This window comes from Urocitellus parryii, chromosome X (assembly GCF_045843805.1).
Source record: "Urocitellus parryii isolate mUroPar1 chromosome X, mUroPar1.hap1, whole genome shotgun sequence".
NCBI classification, from domain to species: domain Eukaryota; kingdom Metazoa; phylum Chordata; class Mammalia; order Rodentia; family Sciuridae; genus Urocitellus; species Urocitellus parryii.
The window spans coordinates 13,270,850-13,295,747 of record NC_135547.1 but is presented as its reverse complement, the minus strand read 5'-3'; the positions used below and the strand labels follow the sequence as shown (position 1 = coordinate 13,295,747).

At 36.7% G+C, this 24,898-nt stretch overlaps 1 protein-coding gene and 1 pseudogene across 2 annotated transcripts in view; one reads left to right on the top strand and one right to left on the bottom strand.

Moving 5' to 3' along the window:
- Nucleotides 1-24,898, bottom strand: part of Atp11c (ATPase phospholipid transporting 11C (ATP11C blood group)) — a 184,566-nt gene that overhangs the window by 144,589 nt on the left and 15,079 nt on the right. The window lies entirely within an intron of this gene.
- Nucleotides 5,554-6,309, top strand: LOC113185200 (small ribosomal subunit protein eS6 pseudogene; annotated as a pseudogene).

Below are 24,898 nucleotides of genomic sequence, written 5' to 3'. Positions count from 1 at the left end.
GAGCCTGTCTCAAAATAAAATAAATAAATAAATAAAGAGGGCTAAGGATGTGGCTCAGTAGCTATGTGCCCCTGGGTTCAATCTATGGTACCAATAAAATTAAATAAAATGAAAAATAAAAATCAATTATTTTTATATGGCAGTGAACAAATGAGGAATTAAATTTTTTAAAGAAGCATGCAATACTCAGGATTCAATCTAACAATATATTGTTAGGATGTATGAAAAATACTGACAAGAGATATGAAAGACCTAAACAGAGAGATATACTTTGTTTGTGGATTTGAGGACTCAATATCATAAATATAGTTGTCTCCCCTCATTCATGGTTTCTCTTTCTGTTGTTTCAGTTATCCATGGTTAAGGCATGATCATGACTTGATAATCCATCCTTCTTCTGAGGTATCAGCAAGAAGGTCAATGACAGCCTAATGCTATCACAATGCCTTTGTCATTTATCACTTCATCTCATTTTATACGCATTGTATCATCTCACATTACCAGAAGAATAAAGTAAGTACAGTACAATATTTTGAGAGAAGGACCACATTTGCATAACTTTTACTATAATCTATTGTTTTATTTGCTCTATTTTATTATGGTTGTTGTTAATCTCATATTGTACCTAACTTATAAATTAAACTTTATCACAGGTACATGTATGTACAAGAAAAAGCATAGTACTACCTGAGTACTACCTGTGGTTTCTTTTTAGAATGTATCTCTTGTGGATTAAGGGGGACTACTGTATTTGGGAGGGGGGTACCAGTGATTGAGCTCAGGGCACTGAGCCACATCCCCAGACCTATTTTGTATTTTATTTAGAGATAGGATCTGAGTTGCTTAGCGCATTTGCTATTGCTGAAGCTGGCTCTGAACTCACAATCTTCCTGCATCAGCCTCCTGAGCCACTGGGATTACAGGTATGCACCACCATGCCCAGTTAGGACTACTGTATGTTAATTCTCCCCCAAATTGATATACAGGATCTAATTCACCCCAAATAAAATCACAGAAGGCTTTTAAAAGAAATTTGCCAGATGATTCTAAAAGTTATATGGAAAAGCAGAATGACCAAACAATTTTGCAGAAGAAAAATAAAGTTGGGAGTATTCATGTCAATTAATTTCAAAACATACTATAAACTGGGTGCAGTGGCTCAAGCCTGTTATCCCAGGGACTGAGGAGGCTGAGATAGGAGAATTGCAAGTTCAAGGCCAGCCTCAGCAACTTACCAAGAACCTCAGCAACTTAGTGCAACCCTGCCTCAAAATAAAAAGTAAAAAGGGTTGGGGATGTATTTCAGTAGTAAAGGACCCCTGGGTTAGATCCCAAACAAACTATTCTATAAACTACAATATTCAAGATAGTATGGTATTGGCAAAAGGATAAACACAGATAGATGGAACAGACTAGAGTCCAGCAATTGATCCACACATATATGTGTCAATTAATTTTTTACAGTGTCAAGTTAATTCAATAGACAAAAGGTAATCTTTTTAGTCTTTTCAACAAATAATGCTGGAATAACTGGGTATATGTGTATTTAAAAAATGAACTTCAATCCATATATCACACTATATATAAAAACTTTAAAAGGGTCATAGACTGAAATGTAAACCCTAACATTATAAAACTTCCAGAGAAAAAAGTAAATCTCTGTGATCTTGGGTCAGGCAATAATTTCTCAGATAGGACAGAAAAATCATGAACCATTAAAAAAAAATCCTGAAAAACAGAACTTCATCCAAAGCTTAAAACTTCTGTTCTTTGAAATTTTTAATTTGAAAATGGAAAGACAAGCCACAAACTGGGAAAAACATTTACAAAACACTTATTGATGAAGGACTGATATTCAGATATTTTTAAAAGACCCTCAAAACTTCATAATTTTTAAAACCCTGCCAATCAAAACAATGTTAACAGATACTTGCTCAAATTCATTATTCATTTTAGGAAAAATGCAGAATAAAATTTCCCTATCTGCCCATAAGAATTTCTTGGTGGGCCGGGGCTGTAGCTCAGTGGCACAGTGTTTTCTTAGCATGTGTAAAGGTCATTTCTTGGCTTTTTTTTTTTTTTTTAACAAGGGATCAAACCCAGGGCCTTATATGTTAGGCAAACACTCTACCACTGAGCTACTGTCCCAACCCTGGGCTAAAAAATTGAAAGACAGGCAATAACAATATTAGTGAATATACGGATCAAGTACAACCTTATATGTTGGTATTAGGAATCAAAATGGTATGGTCACTTTGAAAAACAGTTTGGCAATTTCTTAAAAGGGTAATAAACACGCTTGTCATAAAATCTAGCCATCAGGGCTGGGGATGTGGCTCAAGCGGTAGCGCGCTCGCCTGGCATGCGTGTGGCCCGGATTCGATCCTCAGCACCACATACCAACAAAGATGTTGTATCCACCGAGAACTAAAAAATAAATATTAAAAAAAATATTAAAAGTTCTCTCTCTCTCTCTCTCTCTCTCTCTCTCCTCTCTCACTCTCTTTAAGAAAAAAAAATCTAGCCATCAAACTCCTATGTATTTACCTAAGAGAAAAAAAAGATAAGTTTTAAGTATTTATAGCAACTTTATGCATGACCATCAAAAACTGAAAACATTCCAAATATCTTCCAACTGGTAAATGGATACACAAATTGTAGTACATCCATATAGTAGAACTCTACTCAACAATTAAAGGTAGCAAAATGTATAAATGCAATGCCATGGATTATTCTTAGAACTATTATGTTAAATAAGCTGGACTCAAAAGGTTGCAAACTTTGATCCAATTAGCATGAAATTCCAGAAATGGAAAAAAATAAGGACAGAAATCAATCAGTGGTTGCCACAGACTGGCAATGCAGGGAGGATATTAACTACAAAGGAGCACAGAGTTACAGAAAATTCTATTAGTTTGATTTCAGTTGGGGTTACAAACTATAAAATTTTATCCATTCACTGACTTATACACAGCTAAAAAAGATACCTTTTCTATATTCAACAATACTGCAATAAATTGTATATCATCTCAAATGACCAATTTTAGGCAGAGGTTTATAACTAATTAAAACTAAAATGCTGATTTCTGATCATAAATTTAAGATCCATGAAAAAGGAACAAGAAGAGATGGAGGGCAGACGAAGTTCATATAAATTCTCTATGTGTACTTTCACTGCTAACTGATATAAATGTGTAAAAGGGGGCTCTGGAAAGAAGGTGATAAATGTATAATTTAGAACCAAAAATGCACCCATAAAACAAACTAACTGAAGATAATAAATAATCACTAACTGTCCTTATCAATTGCTTGAGTTTGAAGATGAATCATTCAAAGATCTGCCTAATGATACAGGAACCCATTCAAGTACCAATTTTCCTCATTTTACTAGTGTTCTGGTTTAGAAGATCAGGGAAGAAGCATTTTCATTCTGTGCAATCTCTTCTCTTGATCAGAGTTCTGATGAAACAAAGTAGATGCTTATCTTGGCAGCAGAGGCTACAGGATGGGAGATGGTGATGAGCTAGCTGTCCAAAACCCCTGAAGGACCTTTTTCACTGTTTGGTAGACTATTCAATGACAGTTTCAAGCAGCTGTCTAGCAATGGATAAGCCAGTGTGCATGGTCCTGGATTTGTAGGACACTATGGTCAAAAAATGGTAGGAGTCATATAACTAGCATTCTCAGAGGCCCAAAGAAGATTTAAACTGAAAAACACTCTACAGAACACTTGTCTTCATTTATTCACTCATCTATTCATCCTACAGATATTTATTCACTTCTCACTCTGTGCCAGGTTCTGTTATTAAGCTGAAGATAAAACTTGGTCTGGAGTACCCAATGATCTTCACATGAGCAGTGGTGGGGATATATGAGGTACAGAAGCAGCCAACAAGCCAGAGTACATCTTACTAGAAGAGGAAAACTAAAGGTGTGATTTATTCCTCCTTGTACACCATTTTCTATCAGGTATTCATGCCCCCAGAGTTTACCAGGAAGAGCAGTAGTCACTGCAGGCAGCAATAGAAATATAGTAAGTATGGTATAGCCAAGAAACTGCACAAAATTTTGGGACACTGAGTACCTGGTGGAAAATGGTGTGTAATGAGACAGAGAAGGAAGTATGAATTCCAAAGCCCGAGGGCTTTGTAAATTATGCTAAGGAGTTAGATACTAAGTCTATGAAGTATAAAATAGGCAGCCTATGAATAGGGAAGTAACAAACTAAGATTTCCATGTAGAAAGATGACTCCAAGAGCAAGTCATGGATAAGCAAAGGAAAAAGGCAGATGTGGAATTTCTTCTCTCTTTTTAGGGTAGCTAAAAATCTGGTGATGGACAAGAAAGTTGGTATTAATTGGAATGGCAAAAAGAGTTCCCCCACAACCTCAGTTAGCAGAGGAAATGAGACATTCTCCTGACTACTGCTCATCCCTTAGCTCCTTAGCTAGGAATGGTGATTGCTCTATCTCCCACTAGGCTAGCAGCTCCCAATGGACAGTAATGTGCTTGCTGGTATTCATTCTCTCTCTCTCTCTCTCTCTCTCTCTCTCTCTCTCTCTCTCTCTCTCTCACACACACACACACACACACACACACACACTCAAACACACACATACCCTGTGACTGGCTAAAGGTAGATGTTCAGTAACTGAACAGACTGAAGGAATGAGTGAATGAATATATAAACGAATGAATTGAAGGTTTTGGCCCAAGAAACCAATGGAGAGCTACTAAAAAACATGACTGATGAATTACCTTGGGAGTTGATAAGGTATCAATCAGATGGAAAGCTAAAATGGATGCCTTTGAAGATCTCTTCCAATGTCAAGATTTTAAGATTTTAGTTCCTGCCCTGCCCCTTGTAAAAGTAGCAAGTAGCTGCAAAGGGGATATGTGAGGTTTGTTTTAAAGACAAAAAATTAATATTTTTAAAGTTCCATAAAGAATATCCAAGGGTAAGTTTATATCATGAAATAATGAGCTAAAAGCTGATGGTAGATTTCTTATTAAAAGATTTCCAGAAAAAAGGAAAACAAGGATTGTCATAATTAAGCTTTTGAAAGCAAGCAGTATGGTAGATGAGATAGTAGAGTCTGCAGAGACCCCTCCACACTGGAAGGATAGGGCATCAGATGCTTGGAAGTCATCCTAACAGTAAAGTCTAGGAAGAAAGAGACAGACAAAGACTGTGTAATTAGAAAAGAAGATGAAAAGGCTGGGGTGGTGGCTCAGTGGCACAGTGCTCGCCTAGCACATGCGAGGCCCACATAAAAATAAATACATAAAATAAAAGTACTGTGTCCAATTACAACAATTAAAAAAAATCTTAAAAAAAAAAAGAAAAGAAGATGAAAGGTCAGCACAGTAGCACATGCCTATAATCCCAGCAACTCAGAAAGCTTATGCAGGATGATCTAAAGTTTGAGGCCAGACTCAGCAACTTAGTGAGACCATCAACAACTCAAAGAGAGCCACTGTTTCAAAATATACAAATAAAAATAAAATTGAGCTCTTTTTTGTGGTGCCTTGTGGGTGATCAGCTGCTCTAAGATGAAGGTGAATATCTCCTTCCCAGCTACTGGCTGTCAGAAACTCATTGAAATGGTCAATGAACGCAAACTTCGTACTTTTTATGAGAAGCGTATGGCCACAGAAGTTGTTGCAGATGCTCTGGGTGAAAAATGGAAGGGTTATATGGTCCAAATCAGTGGCGGGAATGAAAAACAAGGTTTCCCCATGAAGCAGGGTGTCTTGACCCACGGTTGTGTTCCCCAGCTACTGAGTAAGGGGCATTCCTGTTATAGACCCAGGCGAACTGGAAAAAGCACAAATCTGTTCTAGGTTGCATTATGGATGTCAATCTGAGCGTTTTCAACTTGGTTATTGTAAAAAAAAAAAAAAAAAAAGGATAGAAGGATATTCCTGGACTTACTGATACTACTGTACCTCGTAGACTAAGACCCAAAAGAGCTAGTAGAATCTGCAAACTTTTCAATCTCTCTAAGGAAGATGATGTCCACCAATATGTTGTCAGAAAACCCTTAAACAAGGAAGGGAAAAAAAACCTAGGACCAAAGCACCAAAGACTCAGTGTCTTGTTCCTCCACATGTCAACACAAGCGCCAGCATACTGCTCTGAATAAACAGCTTACTAAGAAGAATAAGGAAGAGGCTGCAGAATATCCCAAACTTTTGGCCAAGAGAACGAAAGAAGCCAAAGAAAAACGCCAGGAACAGACTGCCAAGAGACTCAGGCTGTCTTCTCTGAGAGCTTCTACTTCTAAGTCTGAGTCCAGTCAAAAATAAGAATTTTTAAGTGTAACAAATAAATAAACTTTAAATTCAAACTTTATTGACTTGTCATTATTGATTTGACATAATCAGAAAATGGATGGAAAAACATATCATAGAAAGGGAAGCAGTGGAAGAAGTCTACCTACAGGATACACATGAAATGATGTTCTTCAAATTCAGAGACTGACATGATACTAGATGGCCAGCAAAGGTTTCTTTTTGAAGATGAGTCGCTCAGAAAGGATACTTAATATAAAACATTACCTTTGCAGAAAGTCATAACTAAGGTAAATAAAATAACTACTACCATAAAAAATAAAATAAAATTGACTAGGGATGTAGCTCAGTGGTAAAGCATCCCTGGGTTCAGCTCCCTACTTAAAAAAAAAAAAGATAACGAAAATGAAGATGATGGTGGAGTGGTAAGAAATAGAACCCTAGGCACATGAACAATAAGCATTGAGATACTCAGCAAGAAAAAAGCAAACAGAACACAACAAGGAGAGTTGTAAAAGATAATTGATGAGCACCAACAATATTAGGATTAGACAACAAAGACCCAACCTCATGGTCTAGATAGATAGAGCTCATGCTCCTGAGCGGTCTGGCTAAAAGAAAGGATATTCCTACCCTGGAAGGAACTGGAATAACAACTACTGCACCCAGACCAGGACTTCACAAGGCAAAAAAAAGAACAAAGCCTAGTTTCTGGCGCACACAAAAAATACAAGGCTAGTCTTAATTACAAGGAATTAGGCAAGATCAGTCTTAAAAAAAATCTGAGCTCACAAAGTCAGAATAAGACTAGCATACATGCTAAACTGCTGAGCTAGTAGCCTGAAGTTCCCAAAATTTAACTCCAACAGGCTGGGGCCCAAAGCCTTGTTCAAGGCTGACCTGCTTCTGCTCTGTCCAGTGGAAAACTGTACAGAAACAGAAACCAGAAGGCCTTCACAGACCTCCCAACATCAGAGAGTATGAGGCATGCCCATGAGTAGCACAGAGTTGCTTTAAAATCCCAATGAAAGAGAAAGAAAGTATGTCAAATGGGAAGAACCAGAAAAAAGGATGAATATGAAGTTCAGTGTACAGAGAACTCTGTTCATTTTTTCCATCCAATCACCAGTTCCCTAATCCAGAATACATCTTTAAAAGCTCTATAGCCCATATAATCTATTCATTTTTATATTTGTGGCCATATCTACAAAAAAAAAATTCAGCATCAAGTCATTAGTCAACACCATGCCCCCAACTATACATAAAATCTTTTGTGAGAAAAACAAATACCTTTTATATTTTTACCTCTTATACCTCATCATGAGCACAACATGTTCTTGGGAGGATAGCCCACATTGCAAATCTCATTTCCCATTTTGAACCACAGACTTATATCATCTTCAGGGATCTAAATAATGTTCTTGCCTATCTAAATATTCTTATCATATGGCTGAAAATCTTGAAGATCATTAAGAAAACAAACTACAAAAAAATTACACAACAAACTAGTGGCAGAGACAGCAAAGAAACCTAGAGGCCTCTGCTCTTTCCATGTTTGTAATGTCACTAAATCTGGTAAAGTTGCCTATTATTTGGAAGCAAAATCCAGTTAAATGATGAATTCATTCATAATTCTCAATCCTTCCCATTGAGCTCATGTACAGCCCAACAGAAAATTCTCCCTCTCCATCTGCAAAGACAATCCTTGCTACATAGCAGAATAGAAATCCACTAGAGGTTACTCAATTTAAATTATCCAACTCCAAAACAAGAGAAGGCCTCAAGCAACATCATCTGATTATGAGATTTTGCTGCTGTAGAAAGTTAAATCAAATTCATCCTAGAGGCTCAACTGCTGTATGATACTTTCATTCCTTAATATTGAACCTCACTAACAAATTCCAAAACAAGATATGCCTGTGATGTTTTCCCCTAGTACTTTCTGATCTTCATCTGTTACTGTGACTACTATATAGTATTACTATTTGAAGGGATGTAAATATGTAAGTTGTTAAATGTCTAGTATCTATACAACCCTGTGTATTTACAGTATATTAAAGATAGAAGGATAGAATAGGTCTTATTTATGGAAATAATTTACACTCAGAAGTAATGGTGATAAGTGAAGAGAGAAGGTGAGGAAGTTTGATATACTGAGAAACCACAAATAACTGAGTTGGTATAATATATGAAAATATGATTTTCTTACTTTATGATATTCATCTGTAATAAAACAATTGTTTTTTAAAACCTTATATATTTAGAAAAGCTAAACAAATACACACTATATACCAAAAACTTTGACTTTGAGCAACTTTTGTTATCCACAAAGTATAGGCTGCTCCTTAAATACAGCTTTTCTCAATTAGTAAGAGTGGGTCTTGAAGGAAAAAAAAAATCCTAGAATTGACCTAAAATAACATTTTCTTTAACTCACAATAAATTCTGTTGAATAAATTAAAATAAACATCTTTCTTCCCAGAAACAAATAAGAAAATCAATAAAAATCTCTATTTTAAAAAGGAATAATTTAACTGTCTAGAAACTTAACAACATGCTTCATACTAGTGATCATATTATTCAATGACAGGGCTGGGGTTGTGGCTCAATGGTAGAGCACTTACTTACCTAGCATATGTGAGGCATTGGGTTCAATTCTCAGCATATAAATAAATAAATAAATAAATAAATAAATATCCATTGACAATTAAAAACATTTTTAAAAATTATCAATGATAAATCATATAAATACTATGTAATATGGAAATTTGATGAGAATAGCTCTTTGCCTCTCTGATCTTTCTCCCAAAAAATCATAACTCACTTCTAATCATGAGATAAGTATCAGATAATTGTTAATTGAGGGATATGCTATAAAACACTTGAGTAGTACTTCTCAAAACCATCAAAGCCACCAAAACCAAGGAAAGTCTGAGAAACTGTTCCAAACAAGAGGAGTCTAAAGAAACAAGATGATAGAACACAATATGGTATTCTACATGAAATTCTGAACAGAAAAAGGACATTAGAGACTAAGGGAATCTGAATAATGCATGGAGTTTAGTTAATAATACTGGCTCATTAATTTTGACAAAAACATCATACTAAGATGTTAATAATAATAGAAATTGGGTGTGAGGCATATAATGGGATCTCACTGTACCATCAGTTGCCGGCTGATGATTGGCTCACAGCAGCGGCAGCAACATCTAGCTGATTGGCTCCTCTGCGGTGATGCTCATTGGGCTGTTTCCCTGCCCTTTCAGACCACGGAGCTGCTCATTGGGGGACTTTTTTGGCTCCGCCCACGCGACCCAGATAATCGGCCTCAAGAGCAGGAGGATTGTGGGAGGTGCTGAGGCTTGTGGTTGAGGGAGAGGCTTGTGGGTAGCCGGTGGTGGCAGTTGGGCTCTAAGGGTTTTTCCTGAGGAGCTGTTTTGTTTGGCCTGTGTGGTTCTAAAAATAAAGTTTGTTTCTTTTGACAAGCGGCTCCTGAATTGTGCCCAGCCAGACTGCGGCACCATCCTTGAGAATTTACTATAAATCTAAACAAATTCTAAAATAAATTTATTGCTGGGCATGGCAGCACAACCCTGTAATCCCAGTGACTCAAGAAGCTAAGGAGGATCACAAGCTCAAAGCCAGCCTCAACAACATAGTGAGGGCCTAAGAAACTTAGCAAGACCCTATCTCAAAATCAAAAACAAAAAGGGTTGAGGATATGGCTCAGTGGTTGAAAGTCCCTGGGTTCAACCCCCAGTATCAACCAATAAACAAATAAATAAATAATTAAAAGTTTACTAATAAAATTTTAAAATGAATTTTAAAACAAGTACTAGAATCTTCCATTAGGCAATCATAATGGACAACAATACTTAAAAAATAACAATGTAAACCTGAATATTCTTTAGTTCCCTGTTGGCATCTCTCTCCAATTCAGAAAGTCCCCTTAAGATCTCATTAGCGGGCTGGGGATGTGGCTCAAGCAGAAGCGCGCTCACCTGGCATGTGTGTGGCCCGGGTTCAATCCTCAGCACTACATACAAAGATGTTGTGTCTGCCGATAACTAAAAAATAAAATATTAAAATTCTCTCTCTTGGGGGCTGGGGATGTGGCTCAAGCGGTATCGCGCTCGCCTGGCATGCGTGCGGCCCGGGTTCGATCCTCAGCACCACATACCAACAAAGATGTTGTGTCCGCCGAGAACTAAAAAATAAATATTAAAAAAATTCTCTCTGTCTCTCTCTCTCTCCTCTCTCACTCTCTCTTAAAAAAAAATCTCTCTCTCACTCTCTCTTTAAAAAAAAAAGATCTCATTAGCCACAACTTGGATTAATAAATTAATGCAGCAAAAAATTCCACTTTTTGTCTATTTTTATGGTAGATGTAATACCTTCAGTTATTTGCAGTACATCTAAACACAGTATGTTATCTCCTACTTTTTTTAATGACAATCTTTATTTATTTATTTATGTATACATGGTGCTGAGGATCAAGCCCAGGGCCTTGCATGTGCTAGGTGAGCACTCTACTGCTGAGCCACAACCCCAGCCCTTCCTACTTTTTCTACTGACGAGTCAAACTAGAATCCAAAACTACTAATAATATACTCTAAAGGTTAACTTCAATGAAAAGTTAATTGCTTACTTTCTGTGTACCTTTTCTTCTAGAACAGTCTTTCTGGGAAGTGCTTTAAGTGCATGTTAGGAGCCAAGTACATGAATTATGGGTGAAGTGGGTAGAGAGTGAGTGGGCTGCTGGAGACAATGTTCCTATGGTGCTGACCTTGGTCTTCAGTCCTTTAGTAAATACTGTCACTTATTTGAATTCCTTCTCCTTCTCCTTTGCATCTGATGATCTCTAGCAATGAACCTTCTTCATGACACAACACTATATATTATTTAGTTGAAGCAAACTATGTGAAGTAATGTTCTTTTTTAAAGCTCTCAATTCCTAACATACCAGAACCTGCCAAAAGCAGGTTGTTATTCCTTTCCAATCAATAGCTCACTCACAGCTGAAATATTAAGAGAGGAATTAGGAGGACAAACAAATCTTCAGGGTTGCATCTATTCTGGCAAAAGACACAGAGTAGAGCTGGGTGCAGTGGTTCACATGTAGAATTCCAGTTGACTCTGAAGGCTAAGGCAGGAAGATCCAAGTTCAAGGCCAACCTCAGCAACTTAGTGAGACCCTGGGCAATTTAGCAAGACCCTATCTCAAAAAATAAATAGAACTGGGGCTGTAGATCAATGGTAAAGCACCTCTGAGTTCAGTCCCCAGTACCAACAAATAAATAAAGCAAATATAGACTTTATTTAAAAATAATTTAACAATATTGGCTTATTTACTGAGAAAATTGTACTTTGCTAGTAAAGTATATTTCCTATATTAATAATATAGGAAACTGGGTCTAGGATTTATGGAAATTCTCTGAACTATCTTTGATAGTTTTTTCTGTGAATCTAAAAATATTAAAAATTCTTTTTAAAATATTGTTATCTCCCTTGCCCACTCAAATCTTATAATTCTAACCAAGTACAAGAAAGAGAATCAATGAGCCTTGGACACTTGTTTTGAGAAAAAAACCTGTAATTAATTTTCTATAGTTAGCTAACAGTATCCAGGAGGAAATGGTTTGATTAAAACAGTGCCCTTGAGTCAAACACAAAGCAAATTCAGAGTCAATGGCAAAATCTGGGATGAGTGACCTTTACCAATGTAGTCAATCCATTAGCAATGACAGTTTGATAGTAATAGCACAGCCCTGGCGAAAAAACACAGCCCAGAATGTGCACATGCAAACATTCCTACTGTTTCGAAATACTTTAGATATAAAACTAGTAACTTAGGTTGTTATACATAAGATTTAACAAAAAAAATGTAAAATTTTTATACATTACTATAAAATCATGAGCATTATTGGTTTCACAATCATTTCCCAGATTTGGATAGCACTAGATAAAAATAAAAGTTAAAATTCAGAGGAAATGAGAGTCAGAAAATACTAGAGTTAGTTTTAAAGTACAGGTTTGGGTTGACCAGATAGACATAGACTTTGTTTACATTTCAGCTGATGACTGAAGACATCAATTGAAAAATGAGATTGGGGGGGGGGGGCTGGGGTTATGGCTCAGTGGCAGATCACTTGCCTTGCACATGTGAGGCACTGGGTTCAATCCTCAGCACCACATAAATATAAATAAAGAAAATAAAGATATTAAAAAATAGATCCATTTAAAAAAATGAGATGGGTGGGAATTGTTCATTACACACTTTTGGCCAGAAATAAACCCTAACCCCAATGTGAAAATAGAAGGTGGAGCTTTTTGGAAGTGATTAAGGTGATGCCTCATAAATGGGATTAGCACCCTTATAAGAGAACTACAGTTTGTAATTCCTCTCCCCAGACCTACCGTAGCTCTCTGCCATGTGAGGACACAACCAGAAAATAGCTCCTGTAAACCAGAGTGTCCTCACTAGATGCATCTGCCACAGCCTTGCCTCTATAAGAGAGGAAAGTAAATTGATGTTATTTATGCCAACCAGTCTGTGGTATTCTGTTATAGTAGCCTGAACTAAGGCAGTCAACCTTAGTTTAGTCAAAGTACTAGTCAACAGTTTCATAGAACACTGGTTTTTAAACTGTATTATGTATCAGCATCACCTAGAGAGCTTATTAAAACATACATTGCCAGGCTTTATTTCCAGGGTTTCTGATACAGTAGATCTGAATCAGAGGTCTGAGAAATGTACTTCTAATAATTCCTAGGTAATGATGATACTCCCACTCTTGTCCTATGTAAACATTTTAACAACATTAAAAAAAAAAACCCTATGATCAAATTTAAGGACCTAGCCAGGCACAGTGGTGCACGCCTGTAATCTCAGCAGCTTGGGAGGCTAAGGCAGGAGGATCACAAGTTCAAAGCCAGCCTCCCCAAAAGTAAGGTGCTAAGCCACCCAATGAGACCCTGTCTCTAAATACAAAATAGGGCTGGGGATGTGGCTCAGTGGCCAAGTGCCCCTGAGTTCAATCCCTGGTATTTCCCCCCACCAAAAAAATTAAGGACCTAAATAAAATCCAAAACCACATTACATGATTTGGGGAATTTTCTGCGCTGTTTCTTTTGCAACAAATATTCTTTGAGGATTCACTCCATTGCTCAGCACTGTACTAGATGGTGGCACTAGCTAGAGTAGTGAGTAAATAAAAGCACACATGTACTTTTAGACCGTACTCCAGAGGATGAGGCAGTTATATGTACAATGTACCATGAGACCCTGCAAGACTGGATAGTCTAACCTCATCCGCAGTCAGAGACCATTTCCTTAAGGAAGTGATACTTGAGATTAGTTCTGAAGGAGAACTACTAAAATTATTTTCCTTAAGGAAGTGGTGCTTGAGATTAGAAATGGGGTCCTGAGGAGAGCACTCCATACAATGGGAGCAATATGTACAGTGGGAACAGCATGCAATAGGAAGGTAGCACCCTAAGGGAAGGCCAGAATGACTACAGTACTGAAGGTCACAGATATTAATAGGCCAATAGGGCCTGGCAGGCAAAGCAGAGTGTAAACTGCATTTTCAGTGTGAAGGGAGTCACTAGGGATTCATAATATGACTTAACGTATGTTTTGAGAATAATCAGCCTAGTTGCTTTACAGAAGTGCATTAACGAGTGGACCCAAAAAATATTCAGGAGACACAATCTTTGGAATTCATTAAAGAACTGGGTAGGATGGAATGAGAGAGAAGGAAGATTAAAGGCCAACTTCCATGCCTCCATAAAATGCTATGAAGTGATTTGCAGTGCTTTTTCAGCCTGACTTGAGTTTTTTCCTATGGTGCAGCATGAGAAGCAAAAAAAAAAAAAAAAAAAAAAAAAAGGTATTTTATTTATGCCTGGAAAAAGACTAGGCTTATAAAAATACTTAAACAGTAGGATAATAGATCAAATGCTTCCTTTTGCCAAGAATGGAAAATTCCTTTTCAGAGCATTATATATTAAGCTCAAAGTTAACCTAATTGTCTCCTTTTGCAATTGTGGAAACAAAGACTGACAGGGTTACTCATCTCATTCCACTGTATTCAGACTAAAGAAGCATCTTATTTTTAGCTCTAATGATATTATTCATTTTCTGTCTTGTATTTTCATTATATATCTATCTTATCTCTCTAAAACTTAAGTTCCCTAATGCAATATAATGATTATTACAAAACTGAAAACACCCAAAGATAGTATGCACTCCAACCTATGAAAGTTGGAGGTAGGAAAGTATTAGAGGAAAAAAAGGCAGAAAATTATTTTACTACATCTCATTAAACAAATAAGTTGTCCTAAAGCTAATACAGAGGGAGTAAAAAAAGTTCTTATTATGTGTTGTCTAAATATATTGTTATAGATACGAGGTGTCCCCCAAAAGCTCACGCATGAAAAAAACGCAAGAATTTTCAGAGAAATAATTAGGTGTAACTTAACCAGTAGATTAATTCACTGATAGAATTAATAGGGTGGTAGCTGTAGGTAGGTAGGGTATGGATGGAGGAAGTAGATTACTAGGTGTGTTAGTTTGGGGTTTATATTTTGTCCTTGGTGAGTAGAGCTCTCTTTCTACTTCCTGATTGCTGTGTCCTGAGCTACTTCCCTGTCACATCTTTCCACCATGAAATTCTGCCTCACCTTTCGGGCCCAGAGTTATGGAGCTGTCTGACTATGGACTGAACCTCTGGAAACCATGAGCCAAAATAAACCTTTCTTCCTATTAGTGTTCTTGTATCGTTTAGTCATAGTGACAAAAAAGCTAACTGAAACATCTACTTAAAGCAGCACTCAAATATAATTAAATAAAATAGCAAAAAGTTGGAAAATGTTACCTTCTATAACTAGTACTGCTAAGCAAAATTTGGATAATCAAGGATAAAGATGAAAATATTTCCACTATGTCTCCACATCCTTAAAACCACATTGACAATGGCCAAATGAAATTAACTAGAGTTCTAGAGCAGATTCACATCATAATTTCTAATCTAAGAAAAAATTCTAGGGAGGATCACAAGTTCAAAGTCAACCTCAGCACATTAGTAAGACTCTAAGAAACTCAGCAAGATCCTGTCTCTAAATAAAATATTTAAAAAGGGCTGGGGATGTGACTCAAAGGTTAAGCACCCCTGGGTTCAATCCTCAGTACCAAAAAAAAAAAAAAAAAAAACATGTAGGGCTAGGGGTTGTAGCTTAGTAGTACAGTGCTTGCCTTGCACATATGTGTGAGGCACTGGGCTCAATCCTCAGTACCACATAAAAATAAATAAAGTAAAGGTATTTAAAAAAAAAGAAATAACCCTATATTTTAAAAAATACCAAGTATGTGCAACATTCTGAACTATAATTGCAGACGGGTTTTAGTTATTTCTTTCTTCAGGATTTAAACTTACTGTCTATCAAAGAGCCAAGACAAAAGCACTCAGCTCAATATCCTGTACAGAGGCTTTGTCCAGGTCCTAGAATTATAACTCATTAATTTAGCATTCATTGTTTAAAGGTTTCTTGTTTTGCTTGCTTTAAGTGAAATTCTGACATAAAGAAGCTTGCCCTAGACTCTTTTCCTTCTTGCTGGCTAGAAGTTGAAAAACAAATGCTGAAGCCAGGTGCAGTGGTGCACATCAATAATCCCAGTGACTTGGGAGGCCAAGACAAGAGGATCTCAAGTTCAAGGCCAACTCTAACAACTTAGCAAGAGCCTTCCTTCAAAAAAGAAGAGAGAGAAAAATACCAAGGTACATAGAATTAACCCACTTAGCCTGAAAACCTAGATGGCCTCATGGAATACAGGTTTCCCACTTGCCCTGGGCTATTACATGCCAGAAAAATAAACACCTAAATTTTTTCTGGCCACTATATTTTGGAGCTCTTTGTTGTATCAGTTTACCCTCTAACCTAACATCTTCCCCTATATTAGACTGTAAGGTAAAGGAGGGCAGAGATTTCTGCGTATACAACCTGGCACAAATTAGGAAACTCAATAAATATGTGTGAATTGATTACAAGCAGACAATTTTGTTATTATCACCCTCCACACCACCAAATCACCTTCATGACTTCAAGAAATTGAGTTTACAAGATCCAAATTGTTCCCAAGACAGTGCTCCAGAAATTGCTATATCCCATCTTCCCCTTCCTCTACTGAGTGTGCCTTTCAGCCCTATTATACTCCTTGCAGTTTCTTCAATGTGCTTGGATTTTGCGCAACTCAAGGACTTTGTGAAAGCTGGTTCCAACATCTACTCCCAACTTCCTTTTCTGAGCAGTCCCTCATTCATCTCATCAGACAGAATTTCTCTGGCCATCTCATCAAAAACAGATCCTATTTCTGTTATTATTTCTGAGTTCTGTTCATTTTATTCATAACATCTATGAAAATGAGTATCATGTTAAATTTTTTTAATTGTAAATTAGATTATAAGCTCCATAAGGACTGAAACTACCTTTGTCTTTATTCGCCACTCAGATTTCTTTGCCTTACATAGTATCTGCCTGGTCCTAAAAAGCCAATAAAGATACTAGTTTGGATCTGGAATGTCCCCCAAAGGTCCATGTGTTTAAAACTTGGCACTGTTGAGAGGTAGCAGAAACCCTTATGAGACAGAGCCTACTGGGAGGTCTTTGGGTCACCAGGGCTGTGCCCTCAAAGGGGATTGTGTGACTTCATTCTCCTCCTTTGCCACCTTTGCTTCCCAATCATGAGATGAGTGGTTTTGCTCCACCATGCACTCTGACCATGATATACTGCCTCCCCACAGGCCCAAAAAGAAACTAAGTCAACAAATCATGGACTATAACCTCTAAAACTGTAAGCCAAAATAAATCTTTTCCCTTAAGATGTTGATTATCTCAGGAACTTATAACAGTGATTATAAGGCTCACTCAACCAAGGGATAAATTAATAAACTGTACTAAATATTTTCATTGTTTGTGCTTCGTGTTTTGGGATAGACTTAACTTAAACTGTATGTACCACTCCACAAATACAGTCTTCAAATGCCCTTGACTAAGAATCTGACAATAATGTAAGTTTCTATTTAGGAGGCTATATAAATCAATGTACACACTGCCATGCTCTTAATTGCTTTCTTAGAAGAATTATCATTCTGCCTCTCCACTCCTTGTTTTTAGTTGCTAATAATTAGATAGAATTTTAGTGATTCCTACTGTTATATTGGACTAAAAGTAGTTTTTACCAACATGTCTCAGATGCAGGCTCATAAGGCATGTATGATTGAAAACAAATGATTATTATACTTTGAGGGCATGCCAACTGCCCTGCATGGACCTCAGACCCAGGACTAAATTTCCTCTGCTTTCTCAGGTCAAGGTCTCAGCTTATCAGTTTGATTCTAGATTATATAACCAGAGGTGGCCCTCTACAACTGTGTGGGCATCAGCCAAACTGGGCACTGTGGAACAGTCAGGGGAACTTAGTGACATAGATGTCAAATAATGTCATTTTTAAACAATATTTCCTTCTGTAGCTTCTCTGTGTCTGTGGTGGTAGATACACAAACCTACACATGGGATAAATCTGTGTATAATTAAATACATACTACATACACAGACATATACACACAAATGAGTAAGAAATGCATCAATGTCAATATCCTGGTTGTGACATTATACAACAGTTTTGTAAGATGTTATCATTGGGAGATACTGGGTACATAAGATCTTTTTTTGTACAATTGCATGCATATTTACAATTATTTCAATAAATATTTTTAAATGCTATTTCATCATAGAAACTCTAGGATGCTCCAGAATTCAGCTGGTTACTTTTCCGAAGGAAGAAAAAAGCTGGGAAATGAAAGACAAGTAGCTGTGAATATGAAGCTTCACAGAAGAAAAGAATATTGCAATCTCTGAAAACATACATAATCTAAATCTACTTCAAATCACAATATCAAAGAGCAAATGATTGTTGCAGAATACCTAATTCAATCCTTGCATTTTAAAGACCTGAAAAAAAGTCTAAAAAATTAATTTTGTCAAGGGCTGGGGATGGAGCTCAGTAGTAAAGCATTTGCCTAGCATGTGTGAGGCCTTGAATTCGATCTCTAGCACCACCAGAAGAAAAAAAAGTGTCAAACTTTAAAACTTCTTAGAGAAAAGAATTGAGAGACTAGCTTTCCAACTTTGGTACAGGGATGGACTGCTTGAAACAAGATACATAATGCACTAACCCTAAGTAAAGAGACCCCAAAATTTAACTACATTAAAATTAGAAACTTGTTTATGAAAACACACACACACACACACAGAGAGAGAGAGAGAGAGAGAGAGAGAGAGAGAACAATAACAAGCCACGAACATAGAGAAGATATTTTAAATATATATAAACAAAGGATTACTGTCCTAAGTATGAGACAGAGTTTTATAAACAATATGAGAAAGATAACCAACCCAAGAGAAAATAGTCAAGAGCTATATGAGCTATGTATGTTTCATTGATGAGAAACATACATAGCTCATATAGAGATGAGTAAATCAAATTCCATACATGTCTGATTTTGTCAAAAGGAACCCAAATATTATAACTATAATGCTCTAATAAAAGAAAAATATGCAGATATGCTTAACCTTCATTAATAATCAAAATATGAATTAAGATCAGTGTGAAATAAAATTTCACACACAATAGGCAAAGAAAAGTCAAACAATATCAAATGTTTCAAAAACATGGAGCAACAGAAACTCATACATTGCTAGTGGGAGAGTACTGGTACAACTACTTTGGAGAACAAACTTTATCTCTTCTTATAAAATTGTGTATTTCAAAAAACGTATCATTACAATGTGTATGAGACATCCTATATATATGCTTGTCTATATATTTTATACACACACACACACACACATGCACACAAAGTGCATGTGTGTATATTTTTTTTTAATCCCTAGCAAAGTGTGTGTGTGTGCATCCTGTACACAAGCATAGGAGTGAGGGAAACCTTCAAATACACATACACCAAAAGACATATACTTTTCAAACAGCACTGATCGTAACTGGAAAAAAAAAACTTCAAACAATTGGTCTATCAAAAGCAGAAAGAAGCACCTGCCTTGTATGCATGAGGCCCTGGGTTTAATCCTGTTTTATTCACAAAGTGGAATATTATTCAGTTGTGACAATAAGTGACTTAGAGGTATATAAAACCTTATAAAGAATTCTAGGGGGCTGAGGATGTGGTTCAAGCGGTAGCGCGCTCGCCTGGCATGCGTGCAGCCCGGCTTCGATCCTCAGCACCACATACAAAGATGTTGTGTCCGCCGAAAACTAAAAAATAAATATTAAAAAATTCTTTCTCTCTCTCTTTAAAAAAAAAGAATTCTAGGAATATAATGAGTAAAAATAAAGCAATATGTAAGCCATTTGTATAAAGCTCAAAGTAAGAAAACTAAAAACATTATCTAGATTGCATATCAATGTGTTCATGTGACTTTTAAAGCAAAAGAATGATTATAACAGAAATAAAGTTAATGGTTACAAGGTGAGATGGTGGCAGGGAGATAAGAAAAAAGCACACAGAATTGAGTTGTTAATGTTTTAAATTTCTAGTTGGGTAGTAGGTGCACAGGTATTCATTTTATTATTATGCATTATATATATTCTACATGCACTAAATATTACATTTTTAAAATGTGGCTTTTTAAAAATGGTAGTAATGGGGCTGGGGTTATAGCTCAGGGTAGAGCACTTGCCTCGCACATGTGAGTCACTGGGTTCCATCCTCAGAAACACATTAAAATAAATGAAGTAAAAATATCGTATTCATCTTAAAAAAAATCTTGAATAAAAAATGGTAGTGATTTTCCCCAGGCTGTAGTGCCAGTTAGTAGAGGCCCCATAATAAAGTATCCAATTTCATACCTCCAAAAGCTTCCATTAAAAAGCACATATTAGGAACTAAACAGACATTTGCTAATGCAGCATGAATTTCATAATTACTTAACATTATTAATTCTAAACATGGGTCCTATAAATCCTTTATAAGTCATCTGATCTGATTACACTTGATTTTATTTTGATTACTGCCTTCATTAGTACCTTTGATAAAAATACATTTGAATTTATATATGAATATTTTAATTGCACTACCTTACTTTTTAAAACAAGGAAATATATTCTACTGATAATTTTCAACAGGGTTCTAGGCCTAGCATAAGTTAACAAATGACTTATTTTAGGGTTTCGTTTTTTTGTTTGCTTTGTTGTTAGTACTGGGGATTTAATCCAGAGGCACTATCACTGAATTACACACCCAGCCCCTTCACTTTTCATTTTGAGACAGGGCCTTGCTCCAGTGTCAAGGCTAGCCTCCAATTTGCAATCCTCCTGCCTTACCCTTCTTATTTGGTGGGATTATTGGCATGCACTATCATGCCCAGCAGTTAACAACTTTTAAAACAGATTTTTAAAGCCAGGTGCAGTGACACACACTTGTAATCCCAGAGGCTTGGGCAGCTGAGTAGGAGGATCTGCAAGTTCAAAGTCAGCCTCAGCAACTTAGTGAGGCCCTAAGCAACTCAGGGAGACCATGTCTCAAAATAAAAAACAAAAAGGGCTGGAGATGTGGCTAAGTGGTTAAGCACCTCTGGGTTTAAGCCCTGCTACAAAAATAAAATTAAAATAAAACAGATTTTATTTACAGAATTCGCTATGGCTGTTATCCTTTGGCTGATAAATGACTATAATAAACATGGCATTCATTTGCAGGGAAATGGATGGCATTAGAGCAGATTATGCTATGTGAAGTTAGCCAATCCCCCCCCCAAAAAAAACAAATGCCGAATGTCTTCTCTGATATAAGGGAGGTGACTCAAAAAGAAGTAGGGAGGAAGAGCATGAGAAGAAAATTACCTCTAGATAGGGAAGAGAGGTGGGAGGGAAAGGGAAGGAGAAGGGGAATTGCATGGAAGAGGGAAGGAGACCCCCTTCATTATACAGAATACAGGTATGACGATGTGAGGGGAAAAAAAATAAGTGGGTCACATTAGATTGGGTAGAAAGAAGTGATGGGAGGGGAGGGGAGGGGAAGGGGGGAATGGGAGGACAGTAGAATAAAATAGACATTATTATTATTGCTGTGGGTATATACGTGACTGCATGATCAATGTAATTCTGCAACCTGTACACTCAGAAAAATGAGAAATTATATCCCATCTGATTCAAATGTATAATATGTCAAGATCATTGTACTGTCATGTGTAACTAATTAAAACAAATAAAAAAAAAACCCATGGCATTCAATTCCATTCAACCAAATTACTACTGGTTCTCAAGTAGGTATACACAAACACATACAAATTGTCTACTTACTGTTGTCTACTACCTCCTAGCAGCTGTCACTCAGTCAAATGTACCATTCTATAACTATGTTCATGAGTGGAGTTAAGTAAGAGTGCTTTTGGGAATAGTAACAGATAGCCACTAGCAAAGGAAACAGTATTGCACCCCAGAAAATCTGCTCATAATATTCTAACATCAAAAACAAAAATTATCTCCTCTATTAATGCTGTTAGCTAAGTAGGTAACATAATCAGGGTACTGACAAACACATGGGTCTATATTTGATCCTCAATCATTCATGCCAGTGTGAGCTAAGAAATACAACCACTACTAAAAGCACCCGAACAAGCTGGTCACAGTGGCACACACCTGTAATCCTAGCAACTTGGGAGGCTGAGGCAGAAGGATCACAAGTTCAAAGTTCAGCAACTTAGTGAGACTCTGTCTCAAAATAAAAATAAAAAGGACTAGTGATATAGATCAGTGGCATAACACCACTGAGTTCAATCTCCAGTATCTTTAAAAAAAAAAAAAAAAGCTCACTGTTATGGTTTAGATATGAGGTGTCCCCCAAAAGCTCATATGTAAGACAATGCAAGAAATCTTACAGATAAAATGATTGTTAAAGAGATTTAACCTAATCAGTACACTAATCCCCTGACTAGGATTAATTGGGTAGTAACTAGAGGAAGGGTGAGGTTAAAGGAGGTGGCTCTCTGGGGGCTTGCCTTTGGGGTTTATATTTTGTCCTTGTTGAGCAGAGCTCTCCCTCTTCTTCCTGGGGTGATGTCCTGAGCCACTTCCCATGGCCACATTCTTCCACCATGTTCTGCCTCACTTTGAGCACTGAAGAATGAAGCTGGCTGTCTGTGGATGGAGAACTATGAAACTGTGAGCATCCAAATAAACTTCTCATTCTCTAATTGTCCTTCTCAGGTCTTTTTGGACATGGCAGTGAAAAAGCTGACTAAAGCAATCATGAACATAACTTCCTTAAATTTGTCATTGTTCACATCCAAAGTATAGATAATTCAATTCAAACTCATTATTATTAATAGGGAAACAAATTTGGGGAAGAGTATTCGCACATAGGAAATCAAGAGTTGGAGACCTCTGCTGGGCGCAATGGTGCATGCCTATAATTGCAGCAGCTCTGAAGGCTGAGGCAGGAAGATCACAAGCTCAAAGCCAACCTCAGCAAAAGTGAGGCTCTAAGCAACTCAGTGAGATCCTATCGCTAAATAAAGCACAAAATAGGACTAGGGAATGTGGCTCAGTGGTTGAGTGCCCCTGAGTTCAATCCCCAATACCCCCCCAAAAAAGTTGGAAACCTGAAAAGTAAATAGATGCACAACTCAATAGAAAACCATCCAAAAATCCACTCCTAGATTGTGAAACCTAAATATATAGTACAGAAAGAATTTAGATATACATCACCCAGGAGCCCTTGTAACTCAGATAAGGAAACTGTGGACACAGGTAAAAGAGCTAAGTCTAGAATTCCATATTTCTTCATTACATACATCTTAACTTCCATTCTCTAAATATTATTGGGCAAGCTACTTATCCTTTCTCACAGCTATAGTGAAGAGACTGGACCACTAAATGGCTTTTAAGGTCTTTTATCAATTCTAGGACTCACTATGCAAGCCCTTCATTTTACACAAATACAGATGTTAACTATAGATATTTATTGTAAGCTTTTCCATTCCTGATCTATAGACACTTTACATTTAATTATTCATCTTCATATAATCCTAAAACATAAGTGTGATAGTTAATTTTTATACTTGACTGGGCCACAGAATACCCAGATATTTGGCCAAGAATTAGCCTGTATGTGTCTTTGAGGTTGTTTCTGCATGAAATGAACATCTGACTTAGTACACTGAGCAAAGGAAATAACCTTCCGTACTGTGGGTGGGCCTCGTCTAATCAGTTGAAGATCCAAATAGCCCTTCCTTAGAGTAAGGAAGAACTCTTCCTGTCTGATCACCTTCAACATGGGACACTGATTCTTTTTTCCTGCCTTTAGAACTGCACTGAAACAGTGGCTTTTCCTGGGCCTTGACCCTTTTGCCTTCAGACTGGAACTTACACCACTGGCTTTCATGTGTCACTAGCTTGCCAACTCAGATCTTGGGTCTTGTCAGCCTGCATCATTCCGTGAACCACTTCTTTATAATATATCTTTTTCTATATATATGTATGCATCCTATTGGTTATATTTTTCTGCAGAATCCTAACTAATGCAATAAGAAAATGTACATAGTGAACTGATGCTTGTAAAGCCTATAGAACATTTTCTGGAAATTACCACTCTCATTTTTGCTGTTTTAATAATAGTAAGAAGGCAAAAGAAAGACAATTTATAACCAAAACGATTCCATAAACATGCAACATACCAAGGAAACCATGGATCAGCAATTCAAGGCAAACTGATTGAAATAATTTCTGTACACAGACATCCTAACAAAAGACAAATACCTACATTGGAGGTAAAATGATCAAAAGAATTAAAAAGAACACTTACTTTGGGGCAGGGTATGTAGTTCAGTGGCAGAGTACTTACCTAGTGTGTGCAAGGCTATGGGTTCAATTACAAGCAATGTAAAGAAAAAAAAAAAAAAAGCAAAGTATGGTGAGGCATACCTATAATCCCAGCTACTTGGGAGGCTAAAACACCAGAATCCTAAGTTTGAGGCCACCCAGAAAATGTGTTGAGAACCTGTCTCAAATTTTTTAAAGGGTTGAGCACTCAGTAGTAGAGCTCTTGCCTAACATACATTGAAAAGCCCTGGGGTTCAATCCCCAGTACCCCCCCTCTCATTTTTCAAAATGTTATCCATGTAAATTAAACTAAGATTATTTTCTTCTTTGTGTAATAAGGACTCAAGCAAGACAATATTATCATTTCTGAATATCTACCCTCCATTACAATTACAATAAAATGGGGCTGGGGTTGTGGCTCATTGGTAGTGGACTTGCTTACCACATGTGAGGCACTGGGTGTGATCAGTAATAAATAAATAAATAAATAAATTACAATAAAGTCACAAACATATTAAAAGCACTCACACTTCAATAAAGGTGTTTTTAAAAAATTATAAACAAATATCTGCAAAAATCATCCAAATTTATAAAATGTTTCAAACGGATTAGCAAAATGAAAAAAAATAATCACCCCATTTAGTATTTATAATGAAGTGAATACTTTTAAAATATTATAGCAAAATGCTCAAGAAAGTGAATGTTATAAGT